This window comes from Gouania willdenowi, chromosome 1 (genome assembly GCF_900634775.1).
Source record: "Gouania willdenowi chromosome 1, fGouWil2.1, whole genome shotgun sequence".
Taxonomy (NCBI): Eukaryota; Metazoa; Chordata; class Actinopteri; order Blenniiformes; family Gobiesocidae; genus Gouania; species Gouania willdenowi.
The window spans coordinates 12259730-12282094 of NC_041044.1; the positions used below are offsets into that span (position 1 = coordinate 12259730).

The following is a 22365-nucleotide window of genomic DNA, read 5'->3' on the forward strand; positions in this document are numbered from 1 at the left end:
CTCAAATCTGAGATGGGGTTTTCTGGTACTGTTCTCCAGTGGTTTACCTCTTACATTAATGGAAGAACCTTTAATGTTGCTATTAACGATGTTATGTCTAATATGTCCAACCTTTCAGGTGGAGTAGCCCAGGGCTCTGTTCTGGGGCCTGTTTTGTTTTTATTGTATCTGATGCCTCTTGGTCGGTTGATGATATCCAGTTGTACTGCTCCTTTAATGACACAGAGTTTCACTTTTTATCTGAGTTCCTAGATTGTATATCCTGTATCAAAAACTGGTTGTCATCACATTATCTCCAGATAAATTCAAACAAAACAGTAACTCTGATCATTGCTCCTGATAAAACGATCCCTCTAATTAAAAACTCTCTTGGTGATCTGGGCTCATCTGTTAAAACCAGCCTCAGAAACCTTGGGGTTGTTTTTGATCAGTCCATGTCTTTGGAGGGACATTGTCGACAATTGACTAAAAACTGTTTTTACCATCTGAGAAATATCTCTAAAGTGAGGCATCTATTATCAAAATCAGATCTGGAACTGGTCATACACACATTTATATCATCTCGTATTGACTATTGTAATTCTGTTTGCACTTGTTTTAATAAGTCAACCCTAAACAGACTCCAGATCGTTCAGAACATCCCACATCACCCCCATTCTTGCTACTCTGCACTGGCTTCCAGTTAAGTTTCGCATAGAATATAAAATATTAGTTCTCACGTTCCGAGCATTACATAGTCAGGCCCCTAAATATATCTCGGACTTGTTGTGCCCCTACTCATCAGGGCGATGCCTTCGGTCTTCAGGTCAGGGTCTCCTAAAGACCCCAAAAACTAAATTTAAAACCAGAGGAGACCTGGCGTTCCAGGCTGTAGCTCCCAGACTCTGGAATAACCTGCACCAGTCTCTCAGGGAGCTCAACTGTGTGGACACTTTTAAAAAACTGCTGAAGACTACACTTTACAGAAAAGCTTTTAGTTAACTGGATTTTAATTTTTATTTATCCTTTAATGTTGCTGTTCTTATGATGTTTATGCACTCTTGTTTTATTATTCTATTGTGTTGTACTTTTGCCACAACTCTGTACAGCACTTTGTGATTTTATCTGCAAAACGCTTTATAAATAAACTACTGATTTACTTACAAAGTTATTCAAAACACAGTTTAAAAGGCCAAGACAACACAAAATCATAGTAGCCCAAGAGTAGCTAATTAAAAGAAAACAAATAAATAGGTCTTAAGTTGGCTTTTGAAGGTGTCAACAGAGTCAATTGAACGCAGAGAGAGCAGAAGATCGAACAACAGCCTGGAAGGATCCGTCTCTTCTGGTCCGAAAACGAGTGCAAGGAACCATCAGCAGATTCTGATCCACAGACCTCAGAGCCCAAGCAGGAGTGTAAGGCTTGATCAGATCACTGATGTAAGAAGGAGCCTGACCATGCAAGGCTCTGAATGCTAGAATTACAATTTAAACATTGATCCTATAAGACACTAGCAGCCAATTAAGTTCTTTTAGAATAGGGGATATGTGAGTCCTCCTATTTGTACGAGTCAGAATTCTCGCTGCAGAGTTTTGCACTAATTGCAGTCGAGACGCAGCTCCTTCTTGTTCAGACATGAAAACAAACTATTACAATAGTCTAAACGTGAAAACACAAAAGCATGAATGATAGCCTCCATTTCATTCTGTGACACCTTTTTCCTGAGTTTAGAGATTTTCCTTAGTTTAAAGAAGCAGTTCCTTGTCAGCTGCTTACAGTGCTGCACTAATGACAGGTCTTTGTCATCGCTAACTCCCAAATTTCTAAGGCTTGATTTAGCAGACTGGCCTAAATCACTCAAGTACTGTTTAATTCCTGGAATTGAGTCAGCAAGGGCAATAATCAATGTTTCTTTTTTGTTTGCATTGAGCTGCAGATAGTTATCGCTCAGCCATTGTTTTATTTCCACTAAACAATGGAGTAATGAGTTAAGCTTCTGGATCTCAGGCGGCTTAAACTAGCAGTAAAGCTGGATATCATCAGCAAATAGGTGGTAAGAAACATCACTGAACCTTTGGATGATCTTTCCCAAGGGGATCAAATGTAGCAAAAATAAGACAGGACACAAAATGGAACCTTGGGGGACTCCACACAACAAATCTGCTGACTCAGACCTTATACTAAAGCTACACCCAGATAAATAAGAGGAGAACCACTGTTAGAACAAGGTCCAGGGCATGATACAAATAATGTTTGCATTTTGTGTAAAGCCTATTGAATCTAATAATGAAGTAAATATTTTTTGAGGTTGTTGTTTTCATCATCAACATGAAGGTTAAAGTCACCAACAATGAAACCTTTACCTGTACTAAGCACCAGATCCTTGGTAGTGCACACTTGTGGTTTTGTCTCATTAAACAGTATTTGATATGTAATTATGCAGCAGAGTTAGTTGAGTCTTGACTTAGAAGGAAAGCATATCATACCATATTAATTCAGATTTTGTGTAGATGTGTTGCAGCCTTCCAAGGTCTGCTAGACTAGCCCGCACAACCTGTACATAGCCATGTACAGATTACTCACTGTATGTTAACATTGATTTATTAAAACACAAAATCATAGTCACTTATAATAAAGCTAATGAATGGTTAACTTCTTAGTAGTACCACTACTACACTAAGAATATCATTACAAATAGCACATCATATTACATGGGTTGGTGTTTGAGTTTGAGAATGGAGGATAGCTCGGTTGCAGAGCCTCCTGACAACCTGATGATGTGTGCTTGTGTGTGTGAATGTTAGCTGGAGCTGCATAAATTGAAAAAGTCCAAAGTGATTGCAAACTCTTTGAGTCCATGTGCTTAGTGAATATACACACACAGATTGGGCCACAAAGAAGAGTATGTGGTGAGAGAGAGAGAGAGAATGGGAATGCTGCAATTATTTTTAAGTCCATGGTGATGTCACCAACAGACTAGAATGTCCTATTGAGACCTTGCCATGTCTCAGCCTATAAAAGGAAGCACATAGCTCTTAGGGTGTGGTGAACGGTAGCCACTTTGGACTGAGAGATGACCGGAAGTCAGCAACTATTTCAGTTGACCTTGATGTTTTCAGACATGTAGTCTTGGTTCTTGGGCCATGTGACACATAGGATGGGAGCCCTTCAGGTACAGCTCTGGTGGTGTTTTCCTCCTTGCAATCACTAGAATATGATGATTCACTCTCCGCACAAGCATTATTGCTCTATGGCTCCAGCTGATAACCATTCACATCCCTTTTATGAAAAATGTCAAGCCATATTGTTTACTCATGAAACCCTGTCATTTAGGACCTCGTTCTACGTAACACTGTTTGTTTACTTACACCAGATAACCTGGAGTCTATGGGTGCTTTCACACATACCTCTTTGATCTGCACCCTGCCTTGTTTCCTCGGGTAGTCCGATCTTTTTTGCGATAGTGTGAAGGTTCACTTGAAGTCTGGTGCGGAGCAAACAAGTGAAGTCTGGTCCTCTGTAAAGTGTGGGTTTTGGTTCAACTCAAGCAAAGCATGGCATGGTTTTTGTGATGTGAGAAAGCAAACCTGCACCAAATACATTGAAACGCAGTTGTGACAGAGCAATTCCATCAGTGACTGGGCAGCAGTATGCAGCAATCACGCAAACTATTGTCACGGCAACAGGGACGCGCACACACAGACCCAGCGCTCCTGCAGGCAGAACACAAAGATCCATCCATCCATCCATCCATCTATCCATCCATCTATCCATCTATCCAACTATCCATCTGTCTTTCCATCTATTCATCCATCCATCCACACATTTCCACACTCTCTTCCGTATTACTCCCACATCATTAATTTCTTCTCTCTATTACCAAAACTGTTCACATAGTCAGACATGGGTGAACACTTGACTGATCTATGTTTCACCTTATACATTCTGACATCTTGACATATGATACAACTTTACTGGTGACATGACACCTCTGAACGCTGACAGGTAGGAGATGGAGCGGTTTATGTAGCACATTAGCGCAGGTTTTGGAATCATGTGGTTATGGGTTATTTTGAATTATTATTAATTACGTTTCTGGGAAGAGGGACCAAAAACAGGATGTGACAGTGACAACGCAACTCAGTCAGTGACTGGGCAGCGACACACAGCAATCACACAAACTGTTGTTCCATCAATGAGCACACACACACACACACACACCCAGCGCTCCTACATCCTGCAGGCAGCACACATACATACATGTCAAAAACATTTCCACATTCATTGTGATTGTGGGTTATTTTGAATTATTATTAAGTACGTTTCTGGGGGATTTGTTTTAGGATTTCTTTTGAAAAATAATTTTTTTGTGACAGAAGTTTTGTTTTTGTCTTTACTGGAGACGAAAGTATTCTATCCAATAGGCGACCGACTGTTGTGCCTGCGTGACGTTGTTTAGAAAGTTTGATGCGCTTGGCAAAGAGTAGTGTGAAAGCAGGCCAGACCAAATTAAAATGCATTAATGTTGCAGATGTACCACCTGAACCATACAAAGTGCATCGGACTATAATGTATATGTGAAAGCAACCTATGTCACATTCGGAAATGGCTGCTCATCATTAGTTCTGCCCCATGGAATACAAATGTTCAGAAAAAAACCCTTTCAATGTGTTTTTTGATTGAATTTATTTGAAAATGGATAAATGATATCTGGCTGCATTGGTATGTAAAAAAGTGTTAGGAGCATAATAAGTTTAAATCTACTAGCATCATAAGCCTTTACCAACTGTCTCATCACAAGAGAGATTCACTTTTTATTACATTTTGTATTAATGTCAATTAATTTGACACACAGAAAGAATTAGCGTTTCACTGGAGTATACCTGTCCATGCACAGCAGCCCGGGCTGTTAACTATTTTCTTGTCTTTCTGACATCTCAGACAAACTGTAATATTTGATATACTTGACAATGATGATTTCAAATGCAACAGTGATGCTGACTTTTCAGGTCTAAAAATGATTTGAGAGCAATGAACAGTCTACTCTAACACACTGATGTAAAAAATTGATAGAGCCTCACCTGTCATTATGGTATGTAAAATACTAACATTGATACTCGAAAATCATGTTGTCCATTTGACAGTTTTATAAAAAAAATCTGAAAAGGACTGACTATGTCTCACCTGTGACCTCACTCTAGCTGCGATTCCGTTACCGTTGGAAATGCGCAAAATTTAAATAGCGCAATAAAAACTGGTAATGGAAACATTTGAATTTTGAAAAAAACACTTAAATCAAGGGTGCCATGGTTACGGCCCAATTGCACATCTCATCCAGCCCGTGGATGATATGGTTGATTTTTATTTATTTAGTTTTTTTTATAATCTAATGTTTTATTTATTTTTGTGTCCACCAGCACACAAAATGTGAAATAAAACCATCCAGTCGTTTGTTTGTGGTCTGTGTAAGTCTTATAACACAGAGAAAATTGCCCCGTTTCACAGGTGAAATCAGGAATCAGTGTTGCCAAATCAGATGGACAATTTCCAGCCCAATCACATCTTAGAACAGCCCAAACACGAACCACGAATCTGGCAACACTGTGTTCGTAACACAATGCTACAAAGTGGTTTGGACTATGATAAATGGTAAATGGACTAGATTTATATAGCGCTTTATCACCACACTGAAGCAGTCCCAAAGCGTTTTACATATCAGCTCATTCACCCAATCACTCTCACATTCACACACCAGTGGGACAGGACTACCATGCAAGGTGCTAGTCGACCACTGGGAGCAACTTAGGGTTCAGTGTCTTGCCCAAGGACACTTCGACACATAGTCAGGTACTGGGATCAAACCCCCAACCTCTCGATCAGAAGACGACCCTCCACCACCTGATCCACGGTCGCCTTGAATGGACTATTCCTGTAATCTCTACATGAGATGATGACAATAAAGCAACGTAGCAGCTCCGTTAAGTGTTTGAAACAGCTGAAACAGCTGCTTTTACTGTTGGAGCTGCTGTTGCTGCACGGCGCATACACTTCATAAAACAGTGTTTTTCTGACTCACAATAACAATATCCACTTAAATAGCCATGTGTTTTACTGTATTGTGCAGTTTTCTGGCTGAAAACAACAACAAGAGTGTGTGAATAGCAAAAAAAAGTTGCTAGTGATCAACTGTTTTGTGGAGTTATACAGTCTGTGGAGTCCGTGTCTATAGACACGCCCACTCAAACAGCCCGGTTTTAGAATTGGTCAAAAAGTGACTTTTCAGAGGCTAAAACTCCAGAAAACAGGCGGGTTTGGTAAAATAAACCTCAAATATTATGCTTTTGGGGTTCTCAGAACAAATAGACATGGGTGAAAAATAGCACAACATGTCCCCTTTAATTTTGGTGGAATCCGTCAGTTGGTCTGCAGCTGAGCTAAGCTGGTGAAAGTTAAAAGGTATCTGGTAAAGTAAAATGTAGCTGAAGAAGGCTTGTCTCCCCATTTATCATAATCCTGTGTGATATGGGTGGGAGGGAATAAAAGGGGTTGGGGTCGACTGGCTAGTGCCATAAGCATGGGTGTGTGGAAATGTGGGTTGGAGTTTATTGGTGATGACTGGAAAAGTTAATCTACCATCTGTTATTGAGCCAATGTCATGTTTTAAAAGAGGTCAAATTTGGCTATTTTTTCAAGAACCTTTTTGTTTTACTAATTCCTACTGGATATTCAGTCACTTGGTCTATTGTGGGATTACTTTATTCTAGCACTTACTTTCTGTGATCCAATTTCACCCTGGCGCCACTGACTTAAATATTGCTAAAAAGTTTTTATGCTTTCATGAGAAGGAATTTCAGACGTTTTGATATTGAAATGTGTTGCAAAGGCACTATGGAAATACTTTTTCCAAAAATACCTGTCACAGAATATGACGTACCTGGTCACGTGACCACTTTTCTCCAGGAAAACATGGCGCGGTACGTGTGGACAGAAGAGGAGACCGGGACATTTCTTAACATTAAACTTAAAAATTATTACTGCCACCTTAGTCGTGAAACAACAAAGGAATACAGAGTGTTATAAGGAGGTTCTGTGTCCATCTTCCTGCAGCAAAGTCTGGCGAGATGAGATTTTGTGGGAGCTACGAGGCACCTGCCCAAAACAACGTTCAATGGAAACACATTCAAAGTGCAATTATACTTTGTCGACATGTAGAAATATCGCTTTTATTTTATAAACACAATATGTATTGTCTTTATACATCATCATATAACAAAAATACATTTGGACATGTACAGTTTCAGTGCAAAAATACACAATATATGCAAGAATATACAATAGCAGAATACAAGTACAAAAAAACAACTGCTGTTATGTTGCACATTCAAGCTTCTATCGGGTTCATTATTTGTACATCCAACTCCAGAGGAGTCAGTGACTCACCAGTCATGCACTGCACCACATATTCACTAGTGGAGACAGGCCTAAAGAATTAGGGACAGAGAGTGTGTGTGTGTGTGTGTGTGTGTCTGTGTGTGTGTGTGTGTGTGTGTGTGTAATTATGTCTTACACACAACGGTGAGATGTCCATGGCTTTTCCATCCCTTTCAACCTGAGAGCACAGTTTTATGCTATGGCACCCAGCAATGTTTTCTGGATCATCCAGAGTAAGTCGATAAAAGGCCAGTACCAACAGACAAGGCAGGCATCTGCTTGTGTCTCCAGGCTAATAGGCATACTACAACTTGCAGTAGGGGCAAAAGGCAGTATTTTTTTTCTAATGTTCAGCCAATGAAAGTCAGTAGGTTTGCAAAATTGGGCCTGCATCTACCAGGAGATGGAAATAGTATGCAAGCAACTTTGACAGAAACTGTGCTTAACTATATTCAATAATATTGAAATTGTTTTGATTTTTTTACATTGAAATATTGTACAGGTCCTCATTATTCATGCCATAATGGCAATAGGTTTTGTGGGTAAAGTTTGGCTGGTGGCTTGGTTTGTGTGTGAACATTACATTGTAATTGGCCACAAATGTAGACATACCAGCCCATCATTGCCCGATCTGGTTAGATCTCAGAAGCTAAGCAGGTCTGGGCCTGGTTAGTATTTGGATGGCAGACCACTGAGAATTCCAGGTGGGGGCAGTGGGGGACAGTCGCTCCAGTGGTATCTGTCATTGTGTCCTTGGGCAAGACACTTCACCCACATTGCCTAGTATTTATGTAGTGTGTGTGTGTGTGTGAGTGACTGTTGGTGGTGGTCGGAGGGACCAATGGTGAACTATGGCAACCTCATGTCCGTCAGTCTGCCCCAGAGCAGCTTTGGCTACAATAGTAGCTTACCACCACTAACTGTGGAGTGAAAAAAAACCCTTAATTCTGTAAAGCGCTTTGAGTGTCTATGATAAAGCGCTATATAAAATCTAATGCATTATTATTATTGGCTGATGCTTCACTCGTCTTTATGAAAAGTGCCTCCACAAATCATGTTTGTTTGGATTTTATCTTTATTGGTTTTAATACTAACTTGAGATATTGACGCAATTTTGCTTTATTTTGCAAATGTTTTAGAAAAATATTTTGTTAAATGTTACAGAATATATTTAATATTATATCTATAGTGTTGGTAGTTATGGCTCAATCAATGTGAACTACAAGTGGGATTAGTAATGTCTCGTTGATAACCTGGAATTGCAACAACCTTTAATTGCATCTCTTAGAAACACGGAGAAACGTTGAGATACGCAAGTGAATACAGACTTGCCCTTACTATGTCGTTCCACACCCCAACCACCCACCCACCCCTTCCCTCTCTCTCTCTCTCGCTCTCTCTCCCTCTCTCATTCACTATCACAAACACACATACATGAACAAACACACACACAGTCACTTATCTATTTGACTTGACAGTTGTGTGGCAGAGAGGACATAGGAGGTTGTTAAACTCTCTGTATGAGATAGTGTTTTCTTCCTGCGAGGCAGAGCCACCTATTAGCCTTACAAATAGGACTCCTTCTATCTCCGTCTCCTCCTCTGTGTCCATCATTGACTTGCCAAGTGTCAGATGTTCCTGTCATCTTCTGATGGACCTTCATCTGTCTCCCTAATGGGAATTCCAGAGTGTTTTTTTTTCTTTTTTTTTACCCAGCCCTCGTTTCAAATGTCCATTACAAGAACCAAAAAAACCTTGATTTTATTCATTTTTCTTTTTCAGTATAATGTTGCATAATGTCTCCGCTCTGTAACTCTAACAAAATTGTGCTCTCTCTCCTCTCTACCCAATTCCCCCCTTTTCCCTTTTTTTCTTAATTTCAATAGAGATGTGAAAAGTATCCAAGACTAAAGCCTTGCTTGTTTCGACACAACCTCCATCTGCACAGGTAAAAAGCTTTTCTGTTTCCTTTTTGGGCACCATCTGCTTTCTGTTTCGTTCTGTTTTCTTTGCTTGTCAATGCCAACCTTTGCAGGTAGATGAGAGGCCATCGGCAGAAACATTTAGCTAGACGATTAAACAGAAAATTGCAGCCAACAGATATTCTGTGTCGCAAAGAAATGTTTCAACCCACGCACACACCTCTACGAACAGGATATTCATCATAGTATATCATGACTGAGTGTCTACTTATATTGGACTGTAATAAAGAAATCCCATTTCAATTCCCTTTCAAAAGCAAATGGGAGCTGTCAAAGACTCGAGTTGAAGTCATTCAAGGACAACCACGTGCGAGGAAAAAATGTACAGTATGTACACCCAAACTAAAGCTATATGACACATTCTGGATTTTAATTCAGCCTCTAGTTTATTGAGAATTGTTTTAACCTTTTTTTTTTAATGAGGAGTGTTTATAAGTGCTTTTTGAGTCATTATGAGTTTATAGGCAGAGGATGCTGGAGGGGCAGATGCTCAATTTTACAACATTAGCAAATGGAAAAGTGTCATAAATATTCACTCATACAAGAGGCGAATGCTTGTTATAACATAGTATCATTGTGGCTGTGCTGTTGTAGTGCAGTTTAGAGCAGTTGTTAATGCAGGTCTAGATACTCCCATAAGGGTAACATCCAACCTGCATCCAGTCTTGCATACACAGCAGTTTTCGCTATTAATCCTACAAACACTTGATGGGAATATTGGTAACCTGTGTGTGATTATATTTTTTTTTCCCAGAAGGTGCACAGATTTGCTTAGACAGTGCCATAATTTTAGCCTGGAACAATTCCAGATTCAGCCCCTGTAATACAGATAGTTTTCCATGTGTATTTTCAAGCTACTGTAATATACCTTGCCTGTTTTGCATCTATTAAGAACCAATTAAGTAATGGGCCATGTGCAGGATTCTTTGGAAAACTCATTCATTATTATATTGTACGATTTAACAGATGAACCTGAGATAGTGAAGCAAAGTTAGTCACCCCTAGTATTCAAGGTTGTAAGAGATGGTTATTGAAAATTACTTATTAAATATGTGAATCAGCATAAGTTAATAATACCTTTTTTAAAACTAAATGTATCCTTTATTGAAAGTGACATTCTACACAACCAGTTAGGGTTAAGGGACTTGCAAGAGTTCCCGGGTTCAAATTCCGGACAAGCCCCGAATTTTATGTTACGCCCCAGTCTAGGAGCTCCAGGACGCAACATAAAAACATAATCTAAAAAAAATCTCAGTCTCCAAAAACCACTGACAACAGCTTCCAATAATTAACACAAATTTATTCTTGAACAAAAAGAGGCCTGCCCAGCAGGTACAAAACTATACAATAAACAAGAATATACTAAGAAACGGAAAACAGCACAAAATGCAGGAACTCAGAAACACAAACCAGGCAGCAAAAAGACAACAAGAGCACAACCTGAACACTACATAATACGGCTAGGGCCGTAACACCATAGCAATGATTCAGGTTGGATTCAAACCGGTCATCCTCTGGTTACAAGCCCGCTTTCTTGACCATTGCGCTACCACTGCATATTTCTGAGCTAAGAACTATGAGCTTTCCCTTACTTCTACAACATTCAGCATTCTGGGAGGCAGGCAGCCTTTAAGTTTAAGTTTAAGACCTCCAACAACTCTCCCCTCCGACCCTCTCAACAGCCAGTGACTCAGTAGGTTTCTACAACACAACCCTGAGCGGCCGCCAGGATGTCCATGCCCCTGTGAAGACCAGAACGGTAAGGTTTTCATGCTCTGCCCCCTGGTTTACCAGTGAGTTGAGGGAAATGAAGGTATGGAGCGGTGTCTCTTGGCATCAGGACCCACCGTGCACAGTGTAGCCTACAGAGAACACCAAAAGGCCTACTCCAAAGCACTTAAGGACACACAGTCCCGTTTCTATTCCAACCTCATCAGTAAAAGCCCTGGCAATTCCAAACAGCTCTTCTCAACTATACACAATCTCCTAAAACCCCAAACACAGGCATGCGGAGAGACTACAGAGAAGCAGTGCAATGACTTCATGTCTTTTTTCAGAGCTAAGGTTGATGGCATTCGCTCTCTCCTCCATGACTCTCCTATTTCCCCTGCTCCAGCTGTCGTTCCACAGCTTGAAGTCCTCCAGCCTCTCAGAGGTTTTTGTATCACCACACAGCAAGAAGTTGAGCGCATCATCGGGAGGATGAAGAGCTCTCCCTGTGCACTGGATCCCTTCCCCACAACCCTGGTGAAGGCTAACATCCATGCCATTGCCCCCCTCATCACCAGTGCCATAAACCTCTCCTTACAGGCTGGCTTTGTTCCTTTAGCTCTCAAAACTGCCATCATCACTCCCCTTCTGAAGAAACCCACTCTGGACCCAGAAGCCCTCAGTAGCTACAGGCCCATCTCCTTCCTCCCATTCCTCTCCAAGGTGCTGCAGAGGGTAGTTACTGCACAGCTCCAAACCCATCTCAAAGACAGCAACATTTTTGAGAAATTCCAGTCTGGGTTTCGGTCAGCTCACAGCATCGAGACAGCCCTAGTAAGGGTCACCAACGGCCTGCTGATGGCGGCGTATGTTGGCTGTCCATCTCTTCTTGTCCTCCTTGACCTATCAGCAGGATTTGACACAGTAGATCATGCCATCCTCCTGGATCATCTGCAATCCACCGTTGGTCTTCGCGACATGGCCCTGAGCTGGCTCCAGTCCTATCTGGCAGGTCGGACTGAGTGTGTCGCCCTGATGGCGCTAAATCCTCTACCCAGCCAGCCACCTGTGGTGTCCCCCAGGGATCTGTCCTTGGCCCGCTTTTATTAATTTTATTCATGCTCCCCCTTGGTCATGTAATCAGCAAGCATGGCGTGTCATTCCATTGCTATGCCGATGACACGCAGCTCTACATCAGAGTGGAGCGTCACCCCTACAACACTTTTATCATCTTCATCATTAGCCACACTGACAACCTATCTGGAGGAGACCTAGGCGTGGATGAATCTCAACTTCCTACAACTCAATAGTTCCAAAATCGAAGCCATGCTGGTCGACACTCCACATCAGGTTCAAACATCCCCCATAACCTCTATCACCTTTGCTGGCCAGGAAATTCCACTTTCTGCAGTAGTCACCAACTTGGGTGTGAGAATGGATTCTCACATGACATTTGACACACATATCAAGCAGCTGTGCAAAAACTCCTTCTACCACCTGAGGAACCTCGCTAAACTCCGCCCCACACTTTCTCTGCTCGACGCTGAAAAACTGGTACACGCCTTTGTCTCCTCCAAGCTAAACTATTGTAACGCTCTCCTCATCGGGATCCCGAGCAAGAGCATTCACAAGTTTCAATACATCCAAAACAGTGCTTCTAGGATCCTGATTGGGGTGCACAAATATGATCATATCACCCCCATCCTGAAATCATTGCACTGGCTCCCTCTGGAACAAAGGATCGAATATAAGATCTCCCTCCTCACCCACCAGTGTGTACACGGAAATGCCCCAGCCTACTTAAAGGAACTCCTTTTCCCCCACCCTCCGTTCCGGCAAAGCTCCCCTCCTGAAGATCCCCGGAACCAAGCTGTGCAGCATGGGTGATCGAGCCTTCTGCTCAACTGCTCCCAGACTGTGGAATGCTCTCCCTGACCATCTGAGAGCTCCACAGAATGTGGATTCTTTTAAACGCTGCCTAAAGAGTCACCTTTTTACAAAGGCCTTCCCGTAGCCTTTCTTTTATGCCTCATTGTTTTTGGTTTTAAACTGTTTTACTCGTCATATTTATTGTAGGTCTTAGGCTTTCTTTGTAGCAGTTTTCTTTTATGTAAAGTGCAATAAGAATAAAATGTATTATTACTATTATTATTATTATTATTATTATTAGTTGCATTCCAAATATGAGGGTATTTGTGTCAAAATGCTTGTCCATTGTTTTAGGTGATTATTGTCCTCTGCATTTTCTGTTGGATATTGACTTGACTCACCCATGGCCATTATTTAAAATAAACTTGATATACCAGTCTATCCCTGGGCCAACACACACATTTACTCCTATGGGCAAACTATTTCAATCTTTGTGTGGGGAAAAAACACACTTTGATGGAGTTAAGAAATGAAGAATATATTTGTGAGCTTCAAACCACTGCCTGATTTATTTGCCAGGTACAGTATTGTTCTAAACTGTACCTGGCAAATAAAGCATTCTGATTCTGATCCTGATTGTGACAGCAATTGAAACTCATGTTACTTCAACATATATCTCTCATCCACTCGTGTCCCTTCATAAGAGATTACGTCACTGTAGTGTGTAAAAGACAATGACAAGAGGTCAGTGTTATAGGGTCCTATAATGGGCACACATTCTCTGAAATGGCAGCACACATAGTGATTTTTCTTTTTCTTTGGCCTGGAACATTAACTGTAGCTCAATGTCCAATCAAAATTCTCTCATGCCCACTTACTTTACCATGATTGAAGCCTATTTTCTGTGTGTGCCTGTGTGTCTAGATGGATGGATGAATAGATAGATAGATAGATAGATAGATAGATAGATAGATAGATAGATAGATAGATAGATAGATAGATAGATACAATAGATAGATAGATACAATAGATACAATAGATACAATAGATAGATAGATAGATATGTAGATACAATAGATAGACAGATAGATAGATAGATAGATAGATACAATAGATACAATAGATAGATAGATACAATAGATACAATAGATAGATAGACAGATAGATAGATAGATACAATAGATACAATAGATAGATAGATAGATAGATAGATAGATACAATAGATAGATAGATAGATAGATAGATAGATAGATACAATAGATAGATAGATACAATAGATAGATACAATAGATAGATAGATAGATACAATAGATACAATAGATACAATAGATACAATAGATAGATAGATAGATAGATAGATAGATAGATAGATACAATAGATAGATAGATAGATAGATACAATAGATAGATAGATAGATAGATAGATAGATACAATAGATAGATAGATAGATAGATAGATAGATACAATAGATAGATAGATACAATAGATAGATAGATACAATAGATAGATAGATAGATAGATAGATAGATAGATAGATAGATAGATAGATAGATAGATAGATAGATAGATAGATAAATTGTTTTACACTGCAAACCCTATTACACCTCACTGAGTTTTTTAGTCTTTAATTACAAATATATATTAGTGTTTTTGCACATTAAGGTTGAAATCAGAATTCTTTCAAAACCAAAAACTTTTTTGATAAGTCATCAATAATCTCGATCTTTGCAATCCTGCACCACCAGTGTTTAAAAGCTTGGTTTTATAGCATTTTTACAAAAATCTTGTTTTTAGGATATTTCTTGACAGAGATCGGTAGTTCTCCTTCCCTGTGCTTGGTTTTCATACCAGCAGGAGTAAATTCCTTAACAGATTGTTGGTCCAGACATGTGGTAAAACAGACGCCAGCTCATAAATGATCACCAGTCCCTGAGTGATCAATCACTTGGCTGTTATGAGTCACAGTATGTAATGGTGTGTGATGATACAATTGCTGCTGCTGTGATGTTAACGAAAGGTGAAAATCAGGGACAGAGCCGATTTTATTTCATTGTACACAACAATGATTTAGATTTTTCTTTGCTCGAGGTGGGTTTAGCTGTGTAATATCTGCTTGTTAATTAAGGGCACTAACAAGTCTGCATGTGAGCTTGAGTTGATAAAAGTTTCCTTTTTTTTTGTTGCAGTTTTAAATTTTTAGTGTTTAGGATTTATTTCACGTATAGTAGGTTTGGTGGCACACTAAGCTTTATTGTAAAATTAATGGCAGACTAAGGCTTTCTTAGATGACATTTCCTTTGGTTTGGCTTATCTGGTGAATTGATTTGGTTCTTGGGTACCCAGTTGCTTTTATTAGAAACCAGTTTATTTTCCCTGTTTTTGTAGGTCTAGGAGTCCCGTTTTCAACTGCACACCTATGTCTTCTTGCTATCTGTTTCCACTCAGGTGTGCCTCATCTCCTAATGGCCTTCCCTGCACCGTTTAAAGGAGTGTTTGGTCACATTGGATGCTATTTTGGTAGCGCAGTGACCATAGAACTTTCAGAACCCAATTTATTTTACTTCTTCAAGATGTGGTCAGAAGGTGTGCTCTCCCTCATGATTGTGCCCACTTTTTTCATGTTGGATTATATTCTCCTATTATTCATGGGCGTGGTGGAGTAAATAAACCTCCCAAAGGAGAAGAGCTTATTCAGACACCCAGCGAGGACTGCTCCTGCATGACTCGACCTCAACTCAATCACAGCTCATTGTTATTTCTTCATGGTTCATAAGGGAAATGAATGATAATGAATGTTAAGCAGTTAATAAATGAGACACATATACAAACAAAGCCATAGCGTAGGCACCCACCAGCACCCGCACCAATATCAGCTCAGGCCACATCACAGGATATATAATCCATCTGTCAGTTTACAGCTGTTTGAATTAAAGCAGAACTAAGTAACTTTTTCACTTTAATAAATATTTCTCGTAGTCTCTGTGAGGGTAATACAAGTGTTTATGGGGTGACTGGGGGGTCTTTCATCCCTCCCTGCTGTCTCTGTCTTTCCTGCCCCCGACCTGGTGGCAAGACGTACTGCTTTATGGCAGCCCAATACAAACTAATACTAGATTATGACCAGCCCCATGTCTACAAATTCACTTTTCCCATGCAGTTACAACTCAGCATTAACACAGCAATCACACACAGTGTTGTTGCAGCAACAGGCACGCACACACTCATAACCCAGCGCTCCATCAGGCAGCACACACACAAATATCCATTCATCTATTGTGTGCTGCTTTGTCAGCACACAAACACGTCACACACAGTTCCACACTCTCTTCCTCATACTGTTCACATGGTCACATGGGACTATATGTGTGAAAGCACCCTTAGTGTCACTGTTGTGGAGTGGGGCAGACGGCGGGGGATGCAGAGTTTTTACGACAGAGACTTAACCAAAAGAGACCTTTAGGGCGACCACTAAGTGCAAGTTACTTAATTCTGCTTTAAGGAGAAGAAGGCAGCAGCCTGTATTTAGAACTTAGCAAAATAGGTCTATGTTGTAACATCAGCAGTGTATTGGCTAATATTATTATCATTATTGTTGTTGTTTTTGTTAGTTTGATCATTTTGAGTGATGTTTCACGTTTTGGCACAAATAATACAAACGTTCACATTATTACAAATAAACTGATGATGCAATGATTGGAACCTGTTGTAATGTAAAGGTATGTATGTAATTTAAATGGTATTGGTAAAATAAAAAAACAACAGTTTTGTTTAAAATAATGAATATTTGTAAAAAACAAAACAAAAAAAAAAACAATTAATTAATTAATTAATTAATTATTTAATATAGATGTCCTGACTGACTTCCAGGAAACAGGTGGAAATATTCTCCTGGTAAAGCAGAAGACCGTTTTACAGAGCTGCATTTAGACTAGCTGACTTGATATCATTAAAATCTTCCAATATTTCTTGGCTTTGGTTTAAGCTCCACTGAACACCCAAATTAGATGAAGCAGCAGACAGAACTGGTCCAAATGGATTTATTGATGAAGCACATCAGCCGAAGACATATCAGCACTCACTTCTCATGACTACAGCGCATTATTTATCCATAAATCTACCTGAATACACCAGGTCAATGTGTGCTGCCATGGACTTGGGTTCACCAACCTATGTTTCATGAAGTCATTGCTCTAAGTAAAAATACTTACACCTTTGGAATCAATATCTATGTTAAAAAGTCACCTTTCTCTCTTTTTGCCTTCATGCTAAAATTGTTACAAATTATTTTCATTCCATTTTCATTTCTTAAAATAACAAACACTCCCACAGTGGTGGCTTTGTTTTTCAACTACTCTCTGAGACATTATGCAGAATGAAGTGAAATAATCCTTTCAGTAAAGCAGTGATTGGCTTTTTCTATCAAAGGAATCACAGTTTTTACTTTGTGGCTCAGAGCAACAGCTGTCAATGTTCTGTCAGCAAATCCCCACCCCCTGTTAAAGAAGAGGGGGGGTCTGAACATATGCAGGTCTCTCAGATTTATGGACACAGGTCAGATAGTGGAGTCCAGAGCTCACATGGTGATGCCGCTTTTAGCTGTTATGCTTCAAAAAAGTGGAACAAACTGCCAGCAGAGCTGAAGTCAAGATCTAATGTGAACATTTTTAAATCAAAGTTAAAGGCACTGTTTTTCTCTACTGCGTATGATTAGGAGGAAGACTTTTGGTCATGTTGTTATTGATGTTTGTTGATGATTTTAAATGTTTTTACTGATAATTTTAAATGTTTGGTTGCAGACTTTAATGTTCTTATTAATTTTAAACTGTTGCCTGTTTCACTTTTTGATCATGTAAAGCACAATGAGTTGCCTTGTGTATGAAATGCGCTATACAAATTAATTTACCTTGCCTTGATGAATTGCAACACAATTCTCTAAAGGCATTTTTGAGATAATGTGAAAATGAGAACTAAGTAATCAGTAAGTGATGAGCACAACATACCAATGGAGAAATTCATTACTAAAATTATTGACAGATTATCTTTGTTATGTATCTTCTTCCACATCACGCTTTATTATCTTGAATCTAATGATTTTGATGTTGGGTTGAGTTGTAGCACCGAGAGTCATTTTATCAATGGATGCAAGCATTTGGGAAATAATTTCTTGCATTGTAGCTTCATTATGATCAGTGTTTATATGTGTGTGTGTGTGTGTGTGTGTGTGTGTGTGTGTGTATGTGTGTGTGTGTGTGTGTGTGTGTGTGTGTGTGTGTGTGTGTGCGTGTGTGTGTGTAAATGTAGCGTAAAGCTCTTTGAAACCACTGGGGTTATAAATGTGTACTACTAGTATGGACTTTACACGTAAAGTCTTTTGAATTTGAAGTGAATGTATCTCTCCTTTAATGAAAGATCAGTCCAGGTCATAGGGAGCTTGGACAAAATTGATTGTTCTCTGTTTACCAGTCAGGTCACGGTTCAGCTATAAACTTGAAATCAGGTTAATGACCAACAGAATGCAAAGAGTTATCTCTGCAAGATAATGAATTATCCACTTTTAACAGGAATTGAGGGGAGTCAAGTCATCTTGGAGGAATCTTTTGGTTCAAGAACTTTGGGCCTACACTGTGGTCAAGATAATCAGGGTTGTGCCAACTGGGAGAGAACTGTGGGTTGGACAGAAAACCTGCTGTAAAGGTTATGTCCCAGTCAGCCTGGAGCACTCGGTCCTTTGAGTTCCTTCATAATGAAACTGCTTCTATGCGGACTACATAATTAAAAGTAGTGGTACCAAACTAATATTTACTACATGACCCGTGTAAGGCAGGGAGAAAAACCTCAAGCAGCCTGGTTGGGCAAATAATTTGCATAAGGAAAGTAAATTAGACGAGTTTGAGTAATATTAGGGGTGAGGCTTGCCTGGGACATACTGGCAGGAGCATGACTGCCATTTTGTGACTACCAAGGCAGCTGTGGCTACAAAAGTAGCTTACCACCACTAAGTGTGATATAAATCAAATGCATTATTACAATTCAAGACTTTACTCTGACCATATGTGTCTAGTTAAAAACATCTGCCTATACTAACAGTATCTTAGTCAGAAGTTGGTCACCAGTTAAAACAAACACTTGTTAAATTGAAACGGCGTTTATCAGACACTTTTAACAGAAACCCTTTGTAAAGTTTTGTTTGTCTACTAAAAGCAGATTTTTAACATGGTAAATAATCTTATGGGAACTAAAATACAGGTTCAGGTGACCTTTATTCAGCACACCTTTTCTGTGAAATACCTAAAGTCATCACTAATTTGTAAGAATGTGTTGCGCCTTGTGGTGTGGATGGTGATGACAAAAAAGGTGGTGTAGAAAAAGTCTTCAGGACAATCAATGTCCAAAACAAGTAACAAAAAATAAGATGTGCTGAGAGCGGCCCAATCAATGCGAACTCTGTGCTGGTCCGGGGAAGGCAAACCGTATATATCATCAGGGGTATGTCTTTAACAGTAGCACATCACCATATAAGGAATCAACTTAGTTCTGGGCACTAGTAATGAGGAAAACAGTCTATTATTGAAATAGAAACTTGGACTGGAATACAAGCTGTCTAGTAACAGCAGATACAGTGTGAACAAAATTAATGAATGCATGTCATACATCTGGTATCAATCCACAAAATCATTATATGTCTTACTGAACCACCGATCGAGTAACAAGCTGAATAAACATTCTCTTTCTCTTAAGAGAACTACACTCCAATTTAGTGTCAGCTTTTGCTTATCCAGAGCCTTAAGATTTATTACACAAAGATGGAATTTGTAGACACAAAGTGTTATGATAATGTTGTTCCAACATTATCATAACACTCCCAAATTCTTGTGGAAAACATCATGGTGTTATTGCTTAAAAGAGGGCCTCTTGTTTATACATATAAGGTCACTCATAAGCAATTTTGCTAGAGCCAATTCTTTACTCTAAAAGAGAAATAAACCTTTAATATCAAACGTTGGATGCTTTAATACACTTCAGATGAAAGCCAGCTGGTCTGTTCACCCGTGCAGTAACAATGAGCCTCATATTGTGCACTTACAGTAACATTTGGTACACATCTTGATGAAACATATCATGACTGTGAAACTTCTGTTCTGTAAAATACATATTACGAGGGAGAGAAAATGAAAAAAACATGTTCCGCATTACTTGTTTAGAAAATACCACTAATTTGGCTTTCCTTCAACGGAATTCTTGATAAACCCACTGATAAACCCAGCTTCTACTGGGCAGAACATAGGTTCACCCAGCGCGTAACACGTACATGGATTAAAGGAGCGCTGCTTCGACTGGGATCAGCAGGAGAACGCTGATGTATGTGATGTATGATGTACAGAGAAGTGTGTGATGTTATTTCAACCTGTTTGGTACAACATCATTGGTGTATTGGTGAATGGAGTGATTTCTCATTACCAGCGCTGCGTGAGAATCCAAAGCCGAACCTATTTGTTCAATTATTTTAATGTATCATTTATTGCTTCCAACGTGAGGACAAATAAGGCCAATAAACGACTCATATACTTTTTCTTGACTAAAATGTAAAGACATTTCTCAATAAAAAGCAGGGATTAACGCATTTAGTCTGTGGATGAGTAAGATTTAATTTAAATAATTAGGCATTGATTAATTTAGTTATTGATGATTTAATTCAAACCTCGGTCCAAGTCCGCTCCGACACAGAAACGCTGTTTGCTTCCTCCATTATTCTCTTCCACAGAGCGTTTAAATGAGGTCTTTTAATTCCAGTTTTCACACTACCGAAAAGCCAATCTTTGTTTTTCTTCACCTCAACTGTGAGGATGCTGATTTTTAGCTCTGAAACGTTTATTTCTTTGCCAATGTTTGTTTGACCTCAGTGGGCGGGGCCTCAGAACCTGGAATATTTAAGGGGGCGTAAAATGTTAATGACGTTCAAATTCAGCCACGCCATTTATCAAGACCTGATCATTGGTGCACTGGGATTAGTCAGATACGAATGTTCAATAAGTGCAACGCTGGTTTTGTCGTACAACACAATCTGCACTCAGATTTGCACCCGTTTTCACGCAAAGTTGGCAAATGAGGGTCAGTGTGTGCAGTGCAGGGAACATGTTGATAAGGTAAGAGGCTCTCTGCTGAATTACATTTCTTGCACAATCTGCCAGCGATGATGACACCAAAGCTGATGCTTCATTACAAATCCAGCTGTCATCCATTTGTTCCCCTCCAGCCTTTTGTAGGCCCTCAAACATTCCCCCGAGTAGGACAACGGAAAGTCAACAAAGTAGTTGTATACGTCTGGGTGATATAGATCTGGTACTTTGTGCTTCATCATGGCTAACTTGATAGATGTAAAAAGCACACCGGGTGCAGTATACAGGTCAGCTTCTCCTGCCAACGAGACGGTGTAAACAAAACTAGCTGTGTAACGTCCAAAGGTATTTTCCTCTTCTAACACACACTGGACACTGCAAACATACACACACACTTTGTCCTTGCATTGGGAGAGAGCGCGGGGGAACAAATTCCCATAATGCATCATCATTTAAGGTGGCACCGAGCCCTCAATGGTACAAACTAACCTCGGGTGAACCAAGGATGCCTTACAAAAAAGGCAGTTGGTATTATATTGCAAAAAGTATTTTAACTCGGAGGCCGTTGTTTGCATCGCAATGCTACCTGGGCAGTTGCTCTGCCCATTCATTTAACCCTATACTGCAGAACTGTGTCAGCTGTGCAACCCTTCCAAACTTAACCCAAGAAAGACATAAGCAAGCAGGATAACACTGAAGACACAAGTCAAAGTGAGCGATGATGAACATAAACAAAAGAAGTCACTCTACAATGGTAGCCAGTGAGCGTGCGGCAACCAAGAGATTCAATCATCAGATGTTTAAGGTAAACATATAATTGTCCTTCAATTATATAAATACCATCACAAACAATTAATTTGATCAGAATCCTCCACTGTTGTATGATTTATACATTATGAGGATAACAAACGGCAAATGCTGATGAGGTTCTTTATAATTAGACAGAACGTTAAAGTTCACTACTAGCAGCAAAAACTGGCCTGTCGTTGTGTGTGCCTCAGCTGGCCACTGTAGCGCTGATTAATATTCATTAATTAATATGGCAGTGTTAAAATTAGCACAATGAGGCATTTTTACAGAAGTCTTGCACTTGAGAGCCAGTGTGTAAACAAGTGAATTATGAATTGATTTAATTGATCCCCTTTATTGTACTTCCTAAAATTTACAATATCCTGTTCAATTTGTTTTTGAACATGTACAGTTGCTACATTTGCACAACCCACATAGTTCATTTATAGATCTGTGTGACAGGTGTGGAAAAAATCGACAGACAA

At 39.7% G+C, this 22365-nt stretch overlaps 1 protein-coding gene across 1 annotated transcript in view; it reads left to right on the plus strand.

The window, feature by feature from the left end:
* LOC114464516 (protein ELFN1-like) overlaps positions 1-22365 on the plus strand; it is a 314605-nt gene that overhangs the window by 124586 nt on the left and 167654 nt on the right. The window contains exon 2 of the mRNA XM_028448774.1: positions 9298-9359. The gene's annotated coding sequence lies outside the window, so the exon portion shown is untranslated. The remainder of the gene's footprint in view (positions 1-9297; positions 9360-22365) is intronic.